The sequence below is a fragment of the Giraffa tippelskirchi genome, chromosome 5 (genome assembly GCF_054371585.1).
Source record: "Giraffa tippelskirchi isolate mGirTip1 chromosome 5, T2T-mGirTip1v1.2.pri, whole genome shotgun sequence".
Lineage (NCBI taxonomy): Eukaryota > Metazoa > Chordata > Mammalia > Artiodactyla > Giraffidae > Giraffa > Giraffa tippelskirchi.
Window position 1 is genome coordinate 192,138,932 of NC_137279.1, and position 19,947 is coordinate 192,158,878.

The window sequence follows — 19,947 nt, forward strand, 5'->3', positions numbered from 1 at the left end:
AGCTCCTGCTCCTGTGCAGCCCTGTCTGAGAGCCCTGGACGGGGCTGCTGGACCGAGCCGGCGGCGGGCAGGTCTCAGGGAGGGGTGCCCACTGCACTCCTGGCATCTGCCTCTGGCTTCACTCCCTGCAGGCTGCGTCTCATCAGGAGGCTGAGCCTGGGCAGGGCCACCAGGCAGGCCTCAGGGCAAAGGCGACAGACAGTCGCTGTTATCCACCCCCACGTGCTACTCAAACAGCCTCTGAGTGAGAACGAACCCCCATCAGGTCACGCGGCAAACCCATCCACAATCATCTCTGCAACAAACCTCAACGGTGTTCACCTACAGTTAAAAAAAATCACACAGGCATGGGATAAACTGACTGGTTCATAATACCTCTACCGGTTCAGGAAGAGCACATTCTATTTTACAAAGGAAAAAAACCCAGAATCTCCCAGAAAGGGTGCCCAGAAGCCCAAGGCCAAAGCGTGATAGCCTCCTTGGGACGTTCTGCATACCTGGATGCTGGGACGCCCAGGCTGGCGCTCAGCAGCCTCCACGGCATGTGAGTAAGGATGACTGCAGCCAACGGCGCACTGGCTCTGCCCTGTGAAGCAACGTCTGGCACGGGCCCACCAGGCAGCACGTGTCACGGACTGCACAGCGGGCAGGGTGAGGCATCCTCACTGGCGTCAGCTGTCCCTGTGCACAGACACAGGGGACATCTGTGTCCCGTCCAGTGACATTGGGACACCTGACATCCGGGAACATCCGGGAAATGCAAGGCCCGAGTGTCACCGGCAAGTTGAAAATGAGACTCCAGAAACGACTGATGCTGAGTGCAGAGGGCCGGTGTGATCACTGCTCGAGGAAAGGGCAAAGGGGACCCAGCGGGCGAGGACAGCCCAGACCCTCAAGGGCACACACGAGACTCAAGGTTTTTACAGAACGTCACGCTTCCGTCTTAAACAAACATTAAAAAGCAGGCGTTAGACTGCGTTTCCATGTGAGATTCCTCTGTGGAGACAGTAACCGAGCTCGTGCCGTAGATGACGAAGCAGCACCTTCTCCCTGGGGTGCCGTGCGGGGCAGGGGGGAGCTCAGGGCCAGGGCCAGCCTCATCCCAGGGGTGCTCCAGGCCTCCGGGGACCCAGCGCTCAGAGAGGAGAGGGGATGGTGTGGTTCCCGCAGCGCTGAAGTAACAGACAGAGATGACTGCTCCATGAACGTCTCAAGGAAAAACCCCGAGTCACGAAGACCACACGCAGATATCCTCAGCTGGCATTCGAGGGAGCTCAGCATTATGGGCCTTCCTTGGTGGCTCAGATGGTAAAGAATCCGCCTGCAATGCAGGCGACCTGGGTTCGATCCCTGGGTCAGGAAGATCCCCTGAAGAAGGAATGGCTACGCACTCCAGAATTCTTGGGCTTTCCTGCTGGCTCAGCCGGTAAAGAATCCGCCTGCAATGCGGGAGACCTGGGTTCGATCCCTGGATCGGGAAGTTCCCCTGGAGAAGGGAAAGGCTACCCACTCCAGTATTCTGGCCTGGAGAATTCCATGGACAGAGAGGAGCCTGGTGGGCTATGGTGCATGGGGTCGCAAAGAGTCAGACACGAATGAGCGACTTTCACTTTCACGTGCAGCGTTAAGATAAAATCCTCACCATCAGAAGCACCCAGACACCCAGAGTGCCCACTGCCACCCAACGAGGCCACGCAGGGCACCACCTGGATAAGGACTGGACACTAGACCAGGCAGGTGAGCCTGCTGCATGGAGGGACCTGGGGCTGGGGGCCACTCCCCTCCTAAGTGACCTCAGGACCAGGGTCATGGCTCGCCCTGGTCTCCAGTCTACGAGGGGGCGACAAGGAAGACGCTGTCACCACAGTTAAGAGACACTCGGCCCCCACAGACGGCCTGCGGGCCCGTCTTCCCAGACAGCGAGCCCCGCGTGGAACGCGGCCACTGACGGCCGAGCGCAGGCTCCGCACCCTGCCCTAAGTGCAGGGGGCCCGGGTTTGATGCCCGATCGGGAAGCTAAGATCCCGCATGCCACAACAAAGAACTGGTGCAGCCAGATGAACGAGCAGAATAAAAATACACACGGCCAGCTCAGAGCGCTGGCCACGGAGGAGGCTGTGTCTCGCCAGGTGGCAGGCGACGTTCCGAAACCTGCATCCAGCTGAGTCGGCAGGACAGAAAGGAAGCCGCTCCGAGGGCAGAAACTCAGGGAGAAGGAAGGGCGCGGAGCCCGGGGCCTCTCCTGAGGCTGTCCCAAGGCCACCCGCCTCGGCCACAGCTCGCGGGGTCACCGTCACTGTTTAAGGACCCTCGGGGCAGGAGGACATCAGGGGTCCAGGCAGGGGGCAGGGAGACTGCAGCTCCTCTGGAGGGATGTGTCCACGCCTGTGCCGGACGCGGGCCGGGAGGTGGCAGACCAAGAAGGAAGCTCCCCTGGGAGTCAACAGTCACAGACCACCTCGTGGGGGCTGGGCAGACCCGGCGGTCACGGACCACCTCGCGGGCGCCGGGCGGACCCGGCCGACCCCAGGGCAGAGCACTGCGTCCACAGGGGCTGCTGCTGCACCTGCATAAGGCCCGCATCCTCCCTGGACGAGCATGCTGTCAGCCGCACCAGGACGCCCGGGGAACACTGCATGGGCGGAAAGTCACAGCCAAAGATCACAGCACAGGGGAAAAAAAAATCCAGGCAGCGGGAGTCAGGCCAGAACAAACTACAATTACAGGAAAATCTAATGTGACCACAAGATCATCCCAACAACAGGTCTGAGGAAACGGGGCCCCCCAAGGGTCACGGAGGAGAACGTGGATGACCCGGGGCCTCCACTCAGCGGTGGCTGGGCCCTGGGTCCCAGGACCCATCTGCGTCTCGGTCTCTCACCCGCCAGAGAGAAACTGTAGGAGCTGCAGCTTCACCGAGAAACAGCTGAGGGAGGGGTGAATGAGATCACCAAGGTAGCCTCCGCTGATCCGCTGATCGTGAACTAGCGTCACTGATGCAGGAAACCGTCAGGCTCATTCGAGAATGATCTGAGCAGAACCGGTAGAAATGAAAACGCTAATGATGAAAAGCCGAAGATGAATGAATGAGCGACACGATCAATTAGACAGAGCTGGACAGAGGACGGGAGAAGAGGAACGTGGTGCTGACGGAGGCCTGGGTGCCCCCAGGGAAAGAGCACACCCAAGAGCAATCCCCGTACGGACAGGGGCCACCTGCCCAGGATGGGAGAGGCGAGCCCAGAAGAGCAGGTGGCCTGGGAACAGAGGGAGGTTTTCTAACTGCAACTCAAAAGCCAGATGCAGTTGAAAAAACAGAACTTGGTACTGTCTGAACCACCACAGGGGGAGGCGGGAGAGGCGGTTAACAGGGCAAAAGTGTAAAGAATATGGAGAATTCACCGTAAAGAATTCACAAAATAACTGACAAACTGGGAGAAATTGTTTGCAGACTCTCACAGATAAAAGCTCATACCCCTTGCATATAAACAACTCTTAAAAACTGTGGGAACAGAGAGTAAAGTCCTGACCGAAAACCAGGCTGAAGGCATAAAGATAGAGAAGAGGCCTCACGCTGCGGCCCCCTTCTCGGTCAGATGGACAAACAGTAACGGCCTCTGCCCGCGCGCTGTGGGGACAGAGCCTGCGGGAAAGCGCGCGCCCGCACCGGCTCACCCGGCAGCGCCCGGCAGTGCCCGACGCCTGCCCCTCCTAGGCCCGCGGTCACTCGGCTCGTGAGTCCGGAGACACATCTCCCACCGCAGCGAAGCGCGCCAGCACCAGGGCACTGCGGAGCAGGCTGCAGGCGCCATGCGGGCCCCTCGTGGAGGCCTGACCGCAGGACGCAGGAGCGAGGCCCGGCAGGTGGTGAGCGCACCGGGCGGGGCGGGGCGGGGCCCCGGGAGGGACGGGGCGGATGTGCTGCGGCGGAAAACAGAGGCGGCCTGTGGGATGCTCCTCCGCGGGCCAGGGTGGGGCTGCGGTGGGCGCAAGGTCCAGGGACAGAAGTCAGAGGGGTGGGGGGATGGACACCACTCCTCCGTCCAGGCTCCTGCACAGCACTGGCCTCGGGGCCACCCTCATGTCCTACGCACTCAAAAAGTAAAGCAAACAAACAAGTGAAAATACTGCACGGGGAGATAAAAGCAGAAACGATGACCCCAAACCCCCTACACATGAAGAGCGTGACGCCCTGGGCGGGGGAAGGGGCAGTAAGAACCAGCCCGCGCAGCCCGGGACACAGTATCTGGACGATGCTTGGACTTCACCCCTGAGCAAGGACTGAGCTCCCGTTACAGCAGTCTTTCTCACAGAGGCGTGGACTAACGACTTCCGGGCTCTCTGGGGTTGGACAAACGGGTAAATACATTGTGGAGACTGGGAGCCACGCGTCCCCGTGTCGGACAGAGTCGGTCACACACATGGCAAAGAGGAAGGGCCTTTAAGAGACCCTGTGAGGCTGGGCTGAGCTGGAAGCAAAGCGCGAGGTCACGGGCCTCTAGGTGAGCGTGTGTGCGTGTGTGCCCGAGGCAGCGCTCACACGGATCTCCGTGTCCCGGCGCTGGGCGCTGGGCAGCATCTCCAGCACGCTGAGCCTGCTTCCTAAACACCAGCCCCTGGAAACGGAGCCCGGCCTCTGCGGAGAACCAGCTGACTCCGGGGCGGGGGGACCATGTGGACACGAGAACACCTCGCTGTGTCGCAGAGGGTAAAGGGCTCACAGGTGCGGGCTCGGCCCAGCGGGGCGCCCACCAGCCAGACCTGCAGTCTGGGCACCAAAGGAGATCACGGTGACAAGGGGACCACAAGCCGGTCAGTGAACAGCCCGCTACTCCAAACGAACGTAAGTGTGGTCTCTCTGACATCTTGAGAACCCTGTCAGGCTTCCCAGCTGGTTCAGTGGTAAAGAATCTGACTGCCAAGCAGGAGATGTGGGTTCGACCCCCGGGTCGGGAAGATCCCCTGGAGGAGGAATTGGCAACCCGCTCCAGTATTCTCTCCTGGAACATCCCATGGACGGAGGAGCCTGGCGGGCTACGGTCCATGGGGTGCAAAGAGTCGGACACGACTCAGTGACTAAGCAAGAGCAAAACACAGACACATGAACAGACATATAAGAAAGGGGAGTCCTTTTTATAGGAAAAAGCCAAGGGCTGAATTAACAAGGACAGGACTAGAAGGCCACCAAGAGCACCATCATCACAGCAGCAGCTTCAGGTGAGAACCATCACTGGGTACAGAAACCAGGGTCAGAAGCTAGGGGACCCTGACTGCCATGGGGGCCCCTCCTGAGATCGAGGCTTTATTGGGACACCTGGCAAAACGTGAGTCAGGCCCCCGGGGAGATAACACCGGGCATGGTTGGTATTAATAGCTCGCTGAGGCCGGCTGCTGACAAGCCGCCCTTGTTCCTGGGCGATGCCTCCGTTGGGGGAAGGGTGTCATATCAACCACTCACTTTCAAATGAGTCTGAGAAAGTTCATTTTTAAAAATACAAATGTGTACGGTAATTTTCTGTACTGCTGCTGTCTCTAAGTCTGAAATTATAGCAAAATTCAAAGTTAATAGGAAAAACGGAAAAGGGGCTAAAATTTCCCCCCAATTTTTTGAAAGACATTAACCCTCCACCTTCAGCAACTCCAAAAAACATTAAGATGGATAAAATGAAAACACTCAGTGAAAACGGAGCAGAAAATGCTTAGAAAGACCACAAAAACACCGAGAGGAAAGCGGCAGATTCCTGCAGGGACAGGAGTGTGGGCAGGGACGTTCAAACAGCGGCAGTGGAACTCTGCGGGCCGACAATATTTTCACAGTGCTGGAAGAAACAGCTGTCCACCCGGAAGTGTCCACCCCGTGACAGCAGACCACAGCGCTGGGGAGAGAATGCCATTTCAGACAGACAGAACATGAGAGTTTACTACTGCGGGAACTGCTAGAGAAACTTCTCAAGGATGTCACTTTCAGCAGAGTAAGATCCAAAGAGAAGCAATGGTATGCAAACAGAATAGATATAAGATTAAAATCAGGAAGCTGTATTCATTAAGAAAGACCACAGAGTGAAAAGATAAGACATCTGTAAAAAGCAACATACCCGTCTAACAATGGCTTTGCATCCAGCTACTGGAAGGAAATACACACGTGTGTGTGCCTCCCCCCCTCCCCACACACACACAGCCAGAGACAGCAATTGTACAGATGAAGAAGGGAACGGACAACTGAACAGAAAAACGGGGACATCAAAAGAAAAGCCATCAATGCCCACAGCAGGACGCTACAGTCCCTGGAACCTAAGGCGAACATGGTAAGATCCAGTTTCCCAGCCTCTGGCAGGAGCCCGGGTGGGTGTCAGGGAAGGAGGGCGCTGGGCAGCCCCTGGGGATGGACTGGCACTCCACTCCTCAACAGGGACCCTCAGAAGACCCCGCACGTGTGCCAGAAAGCAGCACGGAGGATGCCGAAAGCCGTGTCTGAAGGTAGCAGCAACCCAAGGCCTGCTGCAGGGCCAACCATGGGAAAACGAGTAAGCTGTGAAAACTCACAAAACCGATCGCTCAGCACCAGCGAAAATCAGCCACAGCTACATGCATAAACATGAATCAGCCTCCAAAATAGTCGTGTTAAAAAAAAAAAATCATGAAACATACAGTATGATTCCATTTACATCAGGTTCACAAACACGTAAAATGAAGCCACATTGTTGAGGAACACGGACAGACGAATTTCTTAAAGCCAAGGGCTGAATTCCTTAAAGCAAACACACAGAAGCCCTGCCAACAGCGCCGAGCCTAGAGGGGGCGAGCGCATGGCTCCGGCTTGTTTCCTCCTTTAAATGACACTCCTCACGTTCTTCAGAGGTAAAATATTCCATAATCACAATTAAAATAAATGTGCAGGGGAAAAAATTTAGAGGCACACCTGAATCAGGCTAAGAAAGCAATAAGTCAATACAGAAAATAAATGTGAAGGTAATCACAGAGAATTGACCGCAGCACCCCTCTAGCCCGGGACAGACGATACGCTAAATAGGGACACAAGGAAATGTAACTCCTGAGATCCTTTCTGCAGAAATCGGGAATCTCATGTAATCAAAACTGTCTACTTTGTTATTGCACTTTTCTATTAATTACTGGCAAATACAAAATAGACTGATTATAGTGGGTTTCTTATAATCTGTGAATCTGTTGAGTCTTTGGGAGTTCTCTGTTTATCTCTGATGGTTTTTCACATCTTACCAACACTATCGACATTTCTAAGTGAAAGTGAAAGTCACTCAGTCATCTCCAACTCTTTGCAACTCCATGGATTGTAGTCCATGGAATTCTCCAGACCAGAATACTGGAATGGGTAGCCTTTCCCTTCTCCAGGGGATCTTGCCAACCCAAGGATTGAACCCGGGTCTCCTGCATTGCAGGCGGATTCTTTACCACCTGAGCCACCAGGGAAGCCCAAGAATACTGGAGTGGGCAGCCTATCCCTTCTCCAGGGGATCTTCCTGACCCAGGAATCAAACTGCGGTCTGCTGCACTGCAGGCAGATAGATTCTTTACCAACCAAGCTATCAGGGAAGCCCTGTCGACATCTCAAATGTAGTGAACAGGTGACTTACTACACTGCTGTTAGGACAAGGCATCTAGAAGTTCCCACTGTGAAAAAGCCTTGCTTCTGCTTTCAAATAATCCTTAACTATTTATACAAACTGTTCATTTCCTCCAAATTTGGGGACTTTTTTGTATTCATTACGAAAACTGGAATACTTATCTCATCGTTTCTATTTTAAAAAAAGAAACATTCTCACGTATTTCCGTAAGTTCTCTACTTTCCCTGTGTCACAACGCTCTTGCAACAGAACCTTAGGCTGGGAATAACCAGAGAAGGTGCTCTCGGAGTCTTTCCCCAATATTCCGTGTAGGGTTTACATCTCCACACGTAAGTACAAGCTGCACAGAATTTTTGTCTCATTTTTCTCCCCAGCAGGTTCTAGAATGAAGGCACTTTCAGTTTCACAGAATTTGATAATATTTTTCTAGGTTTAGAGAAATCTTAAGGAGGGTCAACATCACATAAACTTTGGGAAAATATTGAGTAAGGAGTAGGTGCTTTTAAGAAACATACAGGCAAACGACTATCTATAGGACGGACAAACAGCAAGGTCCCACCGTATTGCACACAGAACTATATCCAATACACTGTGACAAAGCGTAATGCAAAAAAATGCAAACCAGAATAGATAGATATGTATAATTGAGCCACTTAGCTATACAGAAGAAATTAACACAGCAGTGTAAATCAACTATACTTCAATAAACTTTCTTTTTTAAGAAAAGAAACACTGAGATGGGTCTTTTGCCCACAAACAACCAGCCCCCAGCACATTCTCACCACCCCTGAAGGCCAGGAAGGCTGAGCGCAAAGATTCTAGGAGCAGCAAATGTGTTTGCACTTTTACGGAAGGCAGAAAAGGTTATTTACTCAGAGTGTTTCTGTCTAAGCTGCTTACTGGAGATTTCTCCCAATCCTTCCTGCTTGTTTTCTTTATGACTCGGCACTTCGAACGCTGGCATTTATCTTCAAGGTGACTATATTTATTCTGAGAACTTGGGTTCAGAAGTAGCTTTCCAAAGATCCACACGGGTCCACTGTCTTCCCTGAAGTTTATCTTTTTGCAAAATAACAAAAGGTTCAATGAGAAGAAAAAGTCTAGCAAGTTCCTTCTGCATCAGCTAGCACCCATTTATGGGATAAGTGTAATAATCCCTAATTCAATGTAACAAAAGCATAATGCATGCGCAGGTAATCAATCACTTTAAAGAGCTGCAAGTCCTGTGCGGCAGTGCCTATGGGCCTGCTGCAGGGCTCCTGTCACCCTTCAGACCACCTGCCTGCTCAGGTAGACCATGGAGAAACCCTGAACTGCCAGGCCGATGCACCCCCCAAGCCCCCGCACAGGCACACACACCCAGGAAGGTCAACTTCCCCCAACAGCCCATCACACCTCCTCGGCCTCCTTGGGGCCTCAGAACACGGAGGATGAAGTCTTATTAAGTGCCTTAAGAAATATATGCTTGTCCACCCAGACAGTCTGGAACAGCAGCTCCCACAGCTTCAAGTCTCAGAGCCCCTCCACCCTCTTAAAAATTATACAGGACCCCAGAGACCTTTTGTGACGTGGTGGGACCTAAAAGTATTTGTTGTTGTTGAGCTGCAAGGTCGTGTCTGACTTTTTGAGACCCCATGGACCACAGCCCGCCAGGCTCCTCTGTCCATGGGTTCTCCAGGCAAGAATACTGAGGTGGGCTGCCATTCCCTTCTCCAGGGCATCTTCCTGACCCAAGTAAGGAACCCACGTCTCCTGCACTGGCAGGCGGGTTCTTTACTGCTGAGCCAGCAGGGAAGCTCAATCAATATTTACCATCAGTTCAGTCGCTCAGTCGTGTCCGACCCTTTGCGACCCCATGAATCGCAGCACGCCAGGCCTCCCTGTCCATCACCAACTCCCGGGATTTACCCAAACCCATGTCCATCGAGTCGGTGATGCCATCCAGCCATCTCATCCTCTGTCGTCCCCTTCTCCTCCTGCCCCCAATCCTACCCAGCATTAGGGTCTTTTCCAATGAGTCAACACTTCGCATGAGGTGGCCAAAGTATTGGAGTTTCAGCTTCAACATCAGTCCTTCCAATGAACACCCAGGACTGACCTCCTTTAGGATGGACTGGTTGGATCTCCTTGCAGTCCAAGGGATTCTCAAGAGTCTTCTCCAACACCACAGTTCAAAAGCATCAATTCTTCGGCACTCAGCTTTCTTCACCGTCCAACTCTCACATCCATACATGACCACTGGAAAACCCATAGCCTTGACTAGACAGACCTTTGTTGGCAAAGTAATGTCTCCACTTTTAAATATGCTATCTAGGTTGGTCATAACCTTCCTTCCAACGAGTAAGCGTCTTTTAATTTCATGGCTGCAATCACCATCAGCAGTGATTTTGGAGCCCAAAAAAATAAAGTCTGACACTGTTTCCACTGTTTTCCCATCTATTTCCCATGAAGTGATGGGACCAGATGCCATGATCTTAGTTTTCTGAACGTTGAGCTTTAAGCCAACTTTTTCACTCTCCTCTTTCACTTTCATCAAGAGGCTCTTTAGTTCTTCTTCACTTTCTGCCACAGGCTGGTGTCATCCGCATATCTGAGGTTATTGATATTTCTCCCAGCAATCTTGATTCCAGCTTGTGTTTTTTCCAGCCCAGCATTTCTCATGATGTACTCTGCATATAAGTTAAATAAGCAGGGTGACAATAAACAGCCTTGACATACTCCTTTTCCTATTTGGAACCAGTCTGTTGTTCCATGTCTAGGTCTAACTGTTGCTTCCTGACCTGCATACAGGTTTCTCAAGAGACAGGTCAGATGGTTTGGTAATCCCATCTCTTTCAGAATTTTCCACAGTTTCTTGTGATCCACACAGTCAAAGGCTTTGGCATAGTCAATAAAGCAGAAATAGATGTTTTTCTGGAACTCTCTTGCTTTTTTGATGATCCAGCGGATGTTGGCAATTTGATCTCTGGTTCCTCTGCCTTTTCTAAAACCAGCTTGAACATCTAGAAGTTCACGGTTCACGTATTGCTGAAGCCTGGTTTGGAGAATTTTGAGCATTACTTTACTAGTGTGTGAGATGAGTGCAATTGTGCGGTAGTTTGAGCATTCTTTGGCACTGCCTTTCTTTGGGATTGGAATGAAAACTGACCTTTTCCAGTCCTGTGGCCACTGCTGAGTTTTCGAGATTTGCTGGCATATCGAGTGCAGCACTTTCACAGCATCATCTTTGAGGATTTGAAATAGCTCAACTGGAATTCCATCACCTCCACTAGCTTTGTTCGTAGTGATGCTTTCTAAGGCCCACTTGACTTCCCATTCCAGGATGTCTGGCTCTAGGTGAGTGATCACACCATCGTGATTATCTGGGTCGTGAAGATCTTTTTTGTACAGTTCTTCTGTGTATTCTTGCCACCTCTTCTTAATATCTTCTGCTTCTGTTAGGTCCATACCATTTCTGTCCTTTATCGAGCCCATCTTTGCATGAAATGTTCCCTTGGTATGTCTAATATTCTTGAAGAGATGTCTAGTCTTTTCCATTCTGTTGTTTTCCTCTATTTCTTTGCACTGATCACTGAGGAAGGCTTTCTTATCTCTCCTTGCTGTTCTTTGGAACTCTGCATTCAGATGGAAATATCTTTCCTTTTCTCCTTTGCTTTTCACTTCTCTTGTTTTCCCAGCTATTTGTAAGGCCTCCTCAGACAGCCATTTTGCTTTTTTGCATTTCTTTTCCATGGGGATGGTCTTGATCCCTGTCTCCTGTACAACGTCATGAACCTCTGTCCATAGTTCATCAGGCACTCTGTCTATCAGGTCTAGTCCCTTAAATCTATTTCTCACTTCCACTGTATAATCATAAGGGATTTGATTTAGGTCATACCTGAATGATCTAGTGGTTTTCCCTACTTTCTTCAATTTAAGTCTGAATTTGGCAATAAGGAGTTCATGATCTGAGCCACCATATTAGAAGTTAAAACTGAGAGTTTTAAAAAAATACTAACCTAATTCATTTCAAAATAATAATGAACATAGATCACCTATTTTTAGGTGAAAAAAAAGAAGCACCTTTTCTAAAACTGAAAAGAGCTGGTGGAAGGAGGCGCTGTCTGCCAGCCCCGGCGGGATCGCTCAGGAGGGGAGTCGTCACCTCTGCTTCCGAGCTCCACATGTTGTGACAGGTGTCTGGGCGGCAGTGACGCGGGAAGCGCCACAAAGACGCGGCTGGATCCGGGGGAGCATCTCCGCGGCTGCAGGATGGCCGTGGGCGTGCCTGTCTGATGCGTCGCTGGGAGCTGGCCGGGGCACACCAGGACCACAGCAGAGCCGGGGTCCTGGGTGACCTCCGTGCACCTGGCCATGCCCGCCACCCCAGTGCAGCCCCGCACTGTGTCCCCGGGAAGAAGCTGCTCCCCCTGGAGCTTCCCAAGGTATGAAGGGTCAGCAGACACCCCGGGGGGGACGCACCGCTCCAGGACTCTGACTTCCAGCTGAAGGGTCACCGTGGTGGCTCACACGGGTGGCTCTTTCCCTTCACGTGATGGACTGACTTCCTTCTAAGGGAAATACCCGGCAGGTCCTCAGGTCTGAATAACCACAGTTGATCTGTGGTGGTTCTTTCTAGCAAGGATGGTGTCCCGTGAAAAGAGTGGTTAATTCAGCTGGCAACTCGCTGGCTGAGCGGCTCGTGGTGCTTTGGCTGCAGGAGAAGGGCTTTCTGTGCACGTCCCCTCATCGCCCAGGATGCCAAGGAGATGCGCGCATGGAAGGAACAATCGTCCTGCCTCGTCCAGAATGTTCCTAACTGAAACGGGCTCCTCCGTGTGATGCCTGGTGGGGAGGAAGCCCTGGGTGGCGTGCTGTGGCACGGAGTTTGCTGCCAGCTGGGGCCGGGGCAAGGTCACCACTGTCGTTCCCAGCCACCAGCAGACACAGCACAGTGGGAAGGAAAGCCCTGTCTCGGAACTCTCACAGACCACCCCCGGGGGCCAGGGGACCCCCTGCCCATTTACAAAATAAACTCTGTCTCAGAACTCTCACAGACCACCCCCAGGGGGCCAGGGGACCCCCTGCCCATTTACAAAATAAACTCTGTCTCAGAACTCTCACAGACCACCCCCCGGGGGCCAGGGGACCCCCTGCCCGTTTACAAAATAAACTGCTTTCATGAAAACAAAAGCCATCCAATAAATCTGGCTGACTCCTGGTGAGGCTGCTCTGTGGAGGATATCTGCTGGGTGCCGGGCAAGCCTACAGAGGCACAAAGGTCAGCCTCTGCTTTCCAAGAACACACAGCCCAACAACACGACAGATCACGCAAAACACGGCAGGAAGGCCTGCAGCCATGCCTCTGTCTCCAGCTCTTCCCCAGCTGGGACTGGAGGGGAAGGAAGATCCCACAGGACTGAGGGAAGCATCTGACGGACGAAAGCTCGGGCCCAGGGCCAGGGAGGGCTGCGCCCGGAGACAGCCAGGTCACAAACCCATAGGGCCTGTGCAGGAAGAAACACCCACCTCCGAGCAGGCAGAAGTGGCACAAACACTCAGCTTAGGGATTTCTCTGGCAGCCCAGGGGTTGAGACCCTGCCTTCCAACGCAGGCAGCACAGGTTCGATCCCTGGTCAGGAAGCTAAGATCCCACATGCTTCCGCGGTGAAAAACCCAAAGAATAAAACAGAAGCAATGCTATAACAAATTTAACAAAGACTTTAAAAATGGCTCCCTCCAAAAAAAAAAAAAGAAAAAAAAAAAAGAAAGGTAAAACTCACTAAAAATAATAATAAAAAAAAAAAGGCAAGAACTGTGCATTGCTGTTAGAATGTTTCACTCATAAGAAAAACTGACAATTTCAGAACGAAATACAGTTTCTGTAGTGACCTCTATAATGTGAGTTACAGAATGTCCATCTGGAGGAGGATACACACACACAATGGTGTGCGTTTATTAAGCGCTGAGGAAGAGGCTGACACAACCTTCAAAGGCTGAGGATTAACATAATTCAAAGTGTGAAACTGGGTGGCCGCTTTCAAAAGGAAAAAGAAACACCTGCCGTATCACAATGGGAAACTTGGCATCTGAGGAATATTTTCAAACAGAAAGTGCTCAGAGAACCTGAATTGCAAACCCAACTAGGACAAGCAAAGGCCAAAATGTAACCACAGTTAGCAGAAAGAAACACAGCCCAGAGGCACCCGACAAGAAAGCCAGTCCTGCTGCAAATCACCAACGTGAGCAGAGAGGTCCACTCCGCGCATTCTCGGAAAGTTAGGAAAAGAAGGAAAACAAAAGCCAAGAGAACATAGCAACTTGGGTCTCTAAGTAGTGTCAATTAAATATGAGAACAGCAATGCTGAAACCCATTAAAATAAAATAAATAAATCCTGCATAAATAAAGCTCTCCGTGAAGCCCACGGCTCTGCGTGTGGGCTCCTGGTGGGCACTGGGCAAGGCCAGGGGTTGTGCGTGCACACGAGGCGCTGGACAGCGCCAGCATGGACATCGTGTCCTGGATCCCTGGGCAGAAAATCACGAGGCTCCAGGCTGGCAAACTGAGGACGTGGTGGGCAGGGCCCTATTCCCATGAGACTACAAGTAAGAGGGGTCGTCAACCGTGAGCCTCGGCTGAACTCTGCCTGCTCTGTGCCCTGTATAAAGTCATGCCCGCCACTCTCAAACTGCATCCCTGGAGCATCCCTGGAGAGGTGGGCACCTGAGTGGGGGAGGGTAAGGGAGGTGCGGACTCAGGGGACACAGTGGCAGGGACTGGAGCCAGAGAAGGAGAAACCGTAAAGATGGAGACCACACCTCTGTTTAGGAAAAGCAAGATCTAGGACGTCCCTGGTGGTCCAGTGGTTAAGAATCTGCCTGCCCACACAGAAGACGTGGGTTTCCTCCCTGGTCCGGGAGGATCCCACATGCTGCGGAGCAACTACGCCCGTGTGCCACAGCCACTGAAGTCTGCTGGCTCTGGGGCCCACCCTCCCAACAAGAGACGTGACGGCAAAAGGAAGCCCTGGTCCCTGCAACTAGAGGAAGCCCGAGAGCAGCAGCAAAGACCCAGGGCAGCCAAAACTCAATCAGCCATCTAATCAACTTTTTTTAAAAAGCAAGATCTATACTGATCTGACGGAGAGGGCAATGGCACCCCACTCCAGTACTCTTGCCTGGAGAATCCCATGGACGGAGGAGCCTGGTAGGCTACAGTCCATGGGGTTGCTAAGAGTCGGACATGACTGAGCGACTTCACTTCCACTTTTCCCTTTCATGCACTGGAGAAGGAAATGGCAACCCACTTCAGTATTCTTGCCTGGAGAATCCCAGGGACGGTGGAGCCTGGTGGGCTGCTGTCTTTGGGGTCGCACAGAGTCGGACACGACTGAAGTGACTCAGCATACTGATCTGAGATTGTGGCTCTGAATGCTTCCAAAGAAAAACTTTATAAACAAGCCACGTCCTCTTCAACCAGTGATGCCGAAACAACGGGATACCCAAAGACAAGGAACGCAGCTAGACCCTGACTCCACCCCATGTGCAAAACTGAACTCAAAACAGATCGAGGAACTAAATGTAAGAACTAAAAGCAGAACGAACGCTCTTAGAAGAAAACAGAGGGGAACCTTCATGACATTAGAGTCGGCAGTGGGAGCTTTGACATGACCCCGAAAGGATGAGGAACAAAAGAAAAAAATAAATAAACTGGACTTCATCAAAATTAAAACATCTGCACATCAAAGGACACGCATTATGGAGTAAAAAGACAACCCATAGAATAGGCAGAACTATTTGCAGAGCATAAATCCAGAATATATGGAAAACCCCTGCAACTCCACAACAAAATACAAACCACTCCATTAAAAAATGAACAAAGGACTTGCATAAACATTTGTCTGAAGGAGAGACACACATGGCCAACAAGCACAGGAAGAGATGTTCAATCCATTAGACATCAAATTAAAACCACCATCCGACACCACTTCACATCAGCAGAATGGCTATCATCAACAAACAAGCAAACAAACCAAGGAGGCAAATAAACATGTGGGGGAAAAATGGACAAATTGGAACCCTCTGGTATTGCCAAAGAGAATGCAAAATGGCACAGTCACTGTGGGAAACAGTTTAGTAGTTTCTCAAAAGTTAAAAACAGAACGCCCCTGTGACCCGGTGGTTCTATCCCTAGGTATCTTCCCCAGAGATGCAGAAGCAGAGACTAGACACGTGCACATCAGTGCTCTCAGAAGCGTTATTCACAGCAGCCAACAAGCGGAAACCACCCACGTGTCCATCAGTGGATGAATGGATACACAAAATACAACCTATACATACAGTGGAACGTTATCCAGCCTTAAAAAGGAACGAGATTCTCATCCACTGTGCAACACGGATGACTCTTGAAAATACTGCGCCAAGTGAAATAACCCAGACACAAAAGGATAAACATCTATGATCCCACCTGTATGAGACCTCCCACCGAGACAGGCTCCCAGGGACAGACAAGCAGAGAGGAACGGAGCTAATCCTTCCGGGGAAAGGGCTTCTGTCTGGGATGAGGAAACAGTTCTGGAAAGAGACGGTGCTGACAATGACACAGCACTGTGAAGGTACAACACTTAAAAACAGTTCAGATTGTCAGTCTGTGTTATTTCTATTTCACGACAATTAAAAAAGCACAGCGAACAAAGAAAGTGGCACACGTGCTGGTAAAGGGACTGAGACAGCAGCCAGGCGTCAAAGAGAATGGGAGACATTTTGTGACATCTGGGAAAAAACTTGAGGACGGAAGGATGGGCACAGAGAGGGGCGGGCTGGGAAAAGGAAGCAGGTGGCTCTTTAAACCCCTTGATTTTTCTCAAGAGCTCCCGGGCCGTCCTGCTGAGCACCCCCCAAGCCAGCGGAGCACCTGCCTCCACCGCAGTGGCCACCTGGGGCAGGTGAGCGTCCCTCCAGGAACACACCCAGCTGGGTTCCTGGAGGGACACAAACCAGAGGCCCCCACACAAGACGCAGAGAACAAGGCGACCCCATCCCTCAGCTCCGAGCAGCTGCAGCCGCTCTGGCGAGCGCCAGGCTCCAGCCCCAACGACGCACCAACGGCCTTCCAGCGCACGTGTCTGCGAGTCTCTGCGAGGAAGCGCCGGCTGGCCCGCCGGTGTCCCAGGGGGCAGCGCCCAGCCCCGCGGCTGAGTTGATGCTCCGGGAGGCTCCTTCCAGGGTGACGCGGGGCGGGGGGGCCCCAGCAGGGGAGCGGAGGGGCCCTGCCCCCCGCAGCAGAAGGCGCACTGGGTTCCAGACCCTGCTTCTGGCCGCAGCGTGGGGCCCCGGTGTGCAGGCGGCAAGACTGGCCTCCGCTGCCCACCTGGGACAGGGCGGCCCTCTCATCAGCCCGGCACAGAGGTCAGCACCACAGACGCCTGGGCTCCGCTGGTCACTTATAGGCGCTCCTGAGAAACACGGTCCTCACCCCAGCCTGAGCACAGGCCACAACACGCAGAGACTGAGGGCTCTGGAGCCCGACGACTGGGTTCAGCTTCTGGCTGGCGTGGACTTGGCCCAGTGGCTGCCCTTCTCCCTAAAAAACTGTGCCTGCTTCACAGGACCAGAACCGGGACATGGGGTGTGGACACAGCTCCCCAAGGAGCATTCTGGGCCCTGTGGGCACCTAGAAATTGGAGCAGGCCTGGAGACCCACTGGCCGAGCTCAAGGGAACAGCCACACCCTGCCTGCACCTCCTGCACCTGCTAGCAAGCATCCCACAGGCTGCCCGGGCGGCCAGAACCACCTTCTGATGGCTTGTCTGCACCCCCGCAGCCAGGGGCCCAGATGGCCCACCACTCCTCCTGAAGGTGGAAGCAAGCCCCCCCCCCATACCCCTCGCCACGGCCGTTAGGAATGCGAGCTCCCTGAAGACGTCCTGGAGGCCAGGATTTCTACGGGACTCACCTCCAGCTGGGCTCAGTTACAGCGTGCCGACTGCCTGGACAGCCCATGGAAACACTGGAGGCCCAGGGTCTGTGTCCGCATCACCCTGGAGGGGCCATGACGCAGGCCCGAGCCCGCTCCCTCGTGAACTGGGGCTGTGGGGACGGCGTGTCATTTGGTTCCCACCCTTTCTGATGACACGGGTGGAACAGCGGAACAGCGGCAGGGCGCCTCGGCGGAAAAGCTTCCACAGAGAGAATCTCGGGGTGGGACTCCGCCCGGGGACTCGCAGAAGGTCGCACGCGCTGATGAAAAGCGTCAGAGGAGTTTCACAGGAGGCTACAGAAGGCTTAGGGTCTGAAGGGTGAGGGCTTCCCAGAGGAAGGCCAACTGAGACTGAAACCTCACGCACAGACGACCCACTGGGGGGAGGCAGACATTCCTCACAGTGAAGACATGGTGTCACGGACACGGGAGCCCGGGGCAAGAAATGCACACTTCAGTACAGGAGGCCCCACCCCAGTGACCAGTGGAGCGGCGGTCCAGGGAGCTAGGGCCCTCGGAGGAAGGGCGTGGCCGCACACAGAGGCGCTGGGCGCCGTCCCCCGGCCGCCCATGCCGGCGCTCCCAGGGCCGCCGAGCTGGCCAGGAGTCAGGAGCGGCGGGGCTGGGCTGGCTGTTTATGTCTGATCCGGACAACGGAGGGCTTATGACGACTTACTGACGCGAGAGCGCCCCGACACCGCATGCCAGAGATCAACCGGGGGAGGAGGAATTCTTTTTAAGAAACCACTTGGCGGCCACGGCCCTGCCTGATGGGCTGAGTGTAAGCTGAGCTCTTCCTCCAGGCCCCGGGCCACCAGGGAGCAGCAGCACGCTCAGGACCCACAGGCCACAGGGTCAAGCTTGGGCAGAGCTCCGAGGCCGGGAGGGCGAGGCCCAGAAGCGGGTGCGGAGTCCAGCCGCGTGGCCCGCCCAGACCACCACAGGCCACTTCTCCCCAGACAGGAGCCAGGGCCTCCGCCGGCCGTCTCGGGGCCCAGGCCCCTCCAGAAGGTCCTGGGGGACCACTGCGGGCTGGGCAGACCTGCAGGCAGGTTCTCCTGCTGGGGCGATGCGTGCCCCTGATCTTTTCACGTTGGCAAAACGCCTTCCTCAAGAGCTGGCTTTGAAACTTTGCAGTCACCAAGGAGAAAAACGTGAAAACACAGACGTTTGGTCCTGGTCCATGGTCTCAGGGCAGCAGGCCCGGGAGTCGTGCGCCCGGGCGGTGGGGGGTGGGGAACGGGGAACAAGGCCGCACAGCCCCCCACCCCACCCCCCTCTGGCCTCTCCGTGCCTGCCCCCTGCTCGTCTGAGTCCCCCCCCGCCTACCGCCACTGGCAGCCCCCTCTGTGCCGCCTATGCCCGGGCAGCAGCAGGTGGGACCGTCTGGACCAGGCAGGCAGTTGGTCTTGGCTGGGGGAGGGGAGGCCGATGGGCAGACGTGTGCAAACACCCTCGCTGGAATCTGCTTTCAGAAATGATGTCAGCGGTTCTCAAGTTTCAAACACGCAAAGACAAGGGGTGTTTATGTTTATCAAAAGGGCCTGAGTCTGACAAGGGTGATGAACGTGAAACTTGCCAGACGCTCAGGGCCGGGCCTGGGCCCCGTGACAAGGGCGGCAGCTGCCACACTGGGCACAGCCAGGCCGGGCCACACGCTGGCCCCCCCAACCCCGCCAACCCTCACGGAAGCCCCCCCAGGAGTAGCCTCTCCGTGTGACCTCAATTCTCAGAAGCCGAGCCCAGAGGGAGGGTCACCAGTTCCCTGGGGGGCCAGGGTGGGAGCCCCACAGCCCACTTCCAGAGGGCACTCGGACGGCGCCGGGGAGCTCGGAGAAGGAGGCTGGCAGCGTCCAAGGGCAGCTCCCCAGGCCCGACCCACCACGAGAGTACCCCTGTCCTTCCGGCTGCGGGGGGCACGGTGAGAAGGGACAGAGCAGCCACACTACTGCCATGCCTCCGCCTGGAGGGCACTGCCTCCCCCTCCCTGAACTAACGACCCCTGCTGCCACCCCCCAGGGAAGCGCCCGCACCGTGCCACAATCGCACGTCCCTCGCCAACACGGATGCCGGTTTCAGCATCGCCCAGACCTCACGGGGGAGCCTGGTTGTGGGCTCCTGGTGACCTGGACCGAGGCACCCCAAGAGGCCAGGGAGGGGGAGCCCTGTGCAAAAGCAGGAGCCGCCAGGCCAGCGGCAGCGGCGTGTCCTGCCAGGGCTGCAGCAGGCCACCGGGAGGCGTGTGGCCAAGCAGGCCTGCCAGGGCCCCAGCCCTCCCGAGAGACTGATCCCTGCCACCAAGTAGGCACAGACGGCCGCTGACCCCAAGGAGGAACCAGAGGAGCCGGAGTTCCCAGGTCAGCCAGCCCTCAGGCTTGCTTATCTCTA

At 54.2% G+C, this 19,947-nt stretch overlaps 1 protein-coding gene and 1 long non-coding RNA gene across 3 annotated transcripts in view; one reads left to right on the forward strand and one right to left on the reverse strand.

The window, feature by feature from the left end:
* Positions 1 to 19,947, reverse strand: part of HDAC4 (histone deacetylase 4) — a 294,013-nt gene that overhangs the window by 201,803 nt on the left and 72,263 nt on the right. The window lies entirely within an intron of this gene.
* LOC145506485 (uncharacterized) lies at positions 3,888 to 7,173 on the forward strand. Its single transcript, XR_014053964.1, has 2 exons — positions 3,888 to 6,305; positions 6,410 to 7,173. It is a non-coding gene; the product is annotated as an uncharacterized LOC145506485 (long non-coding RNA).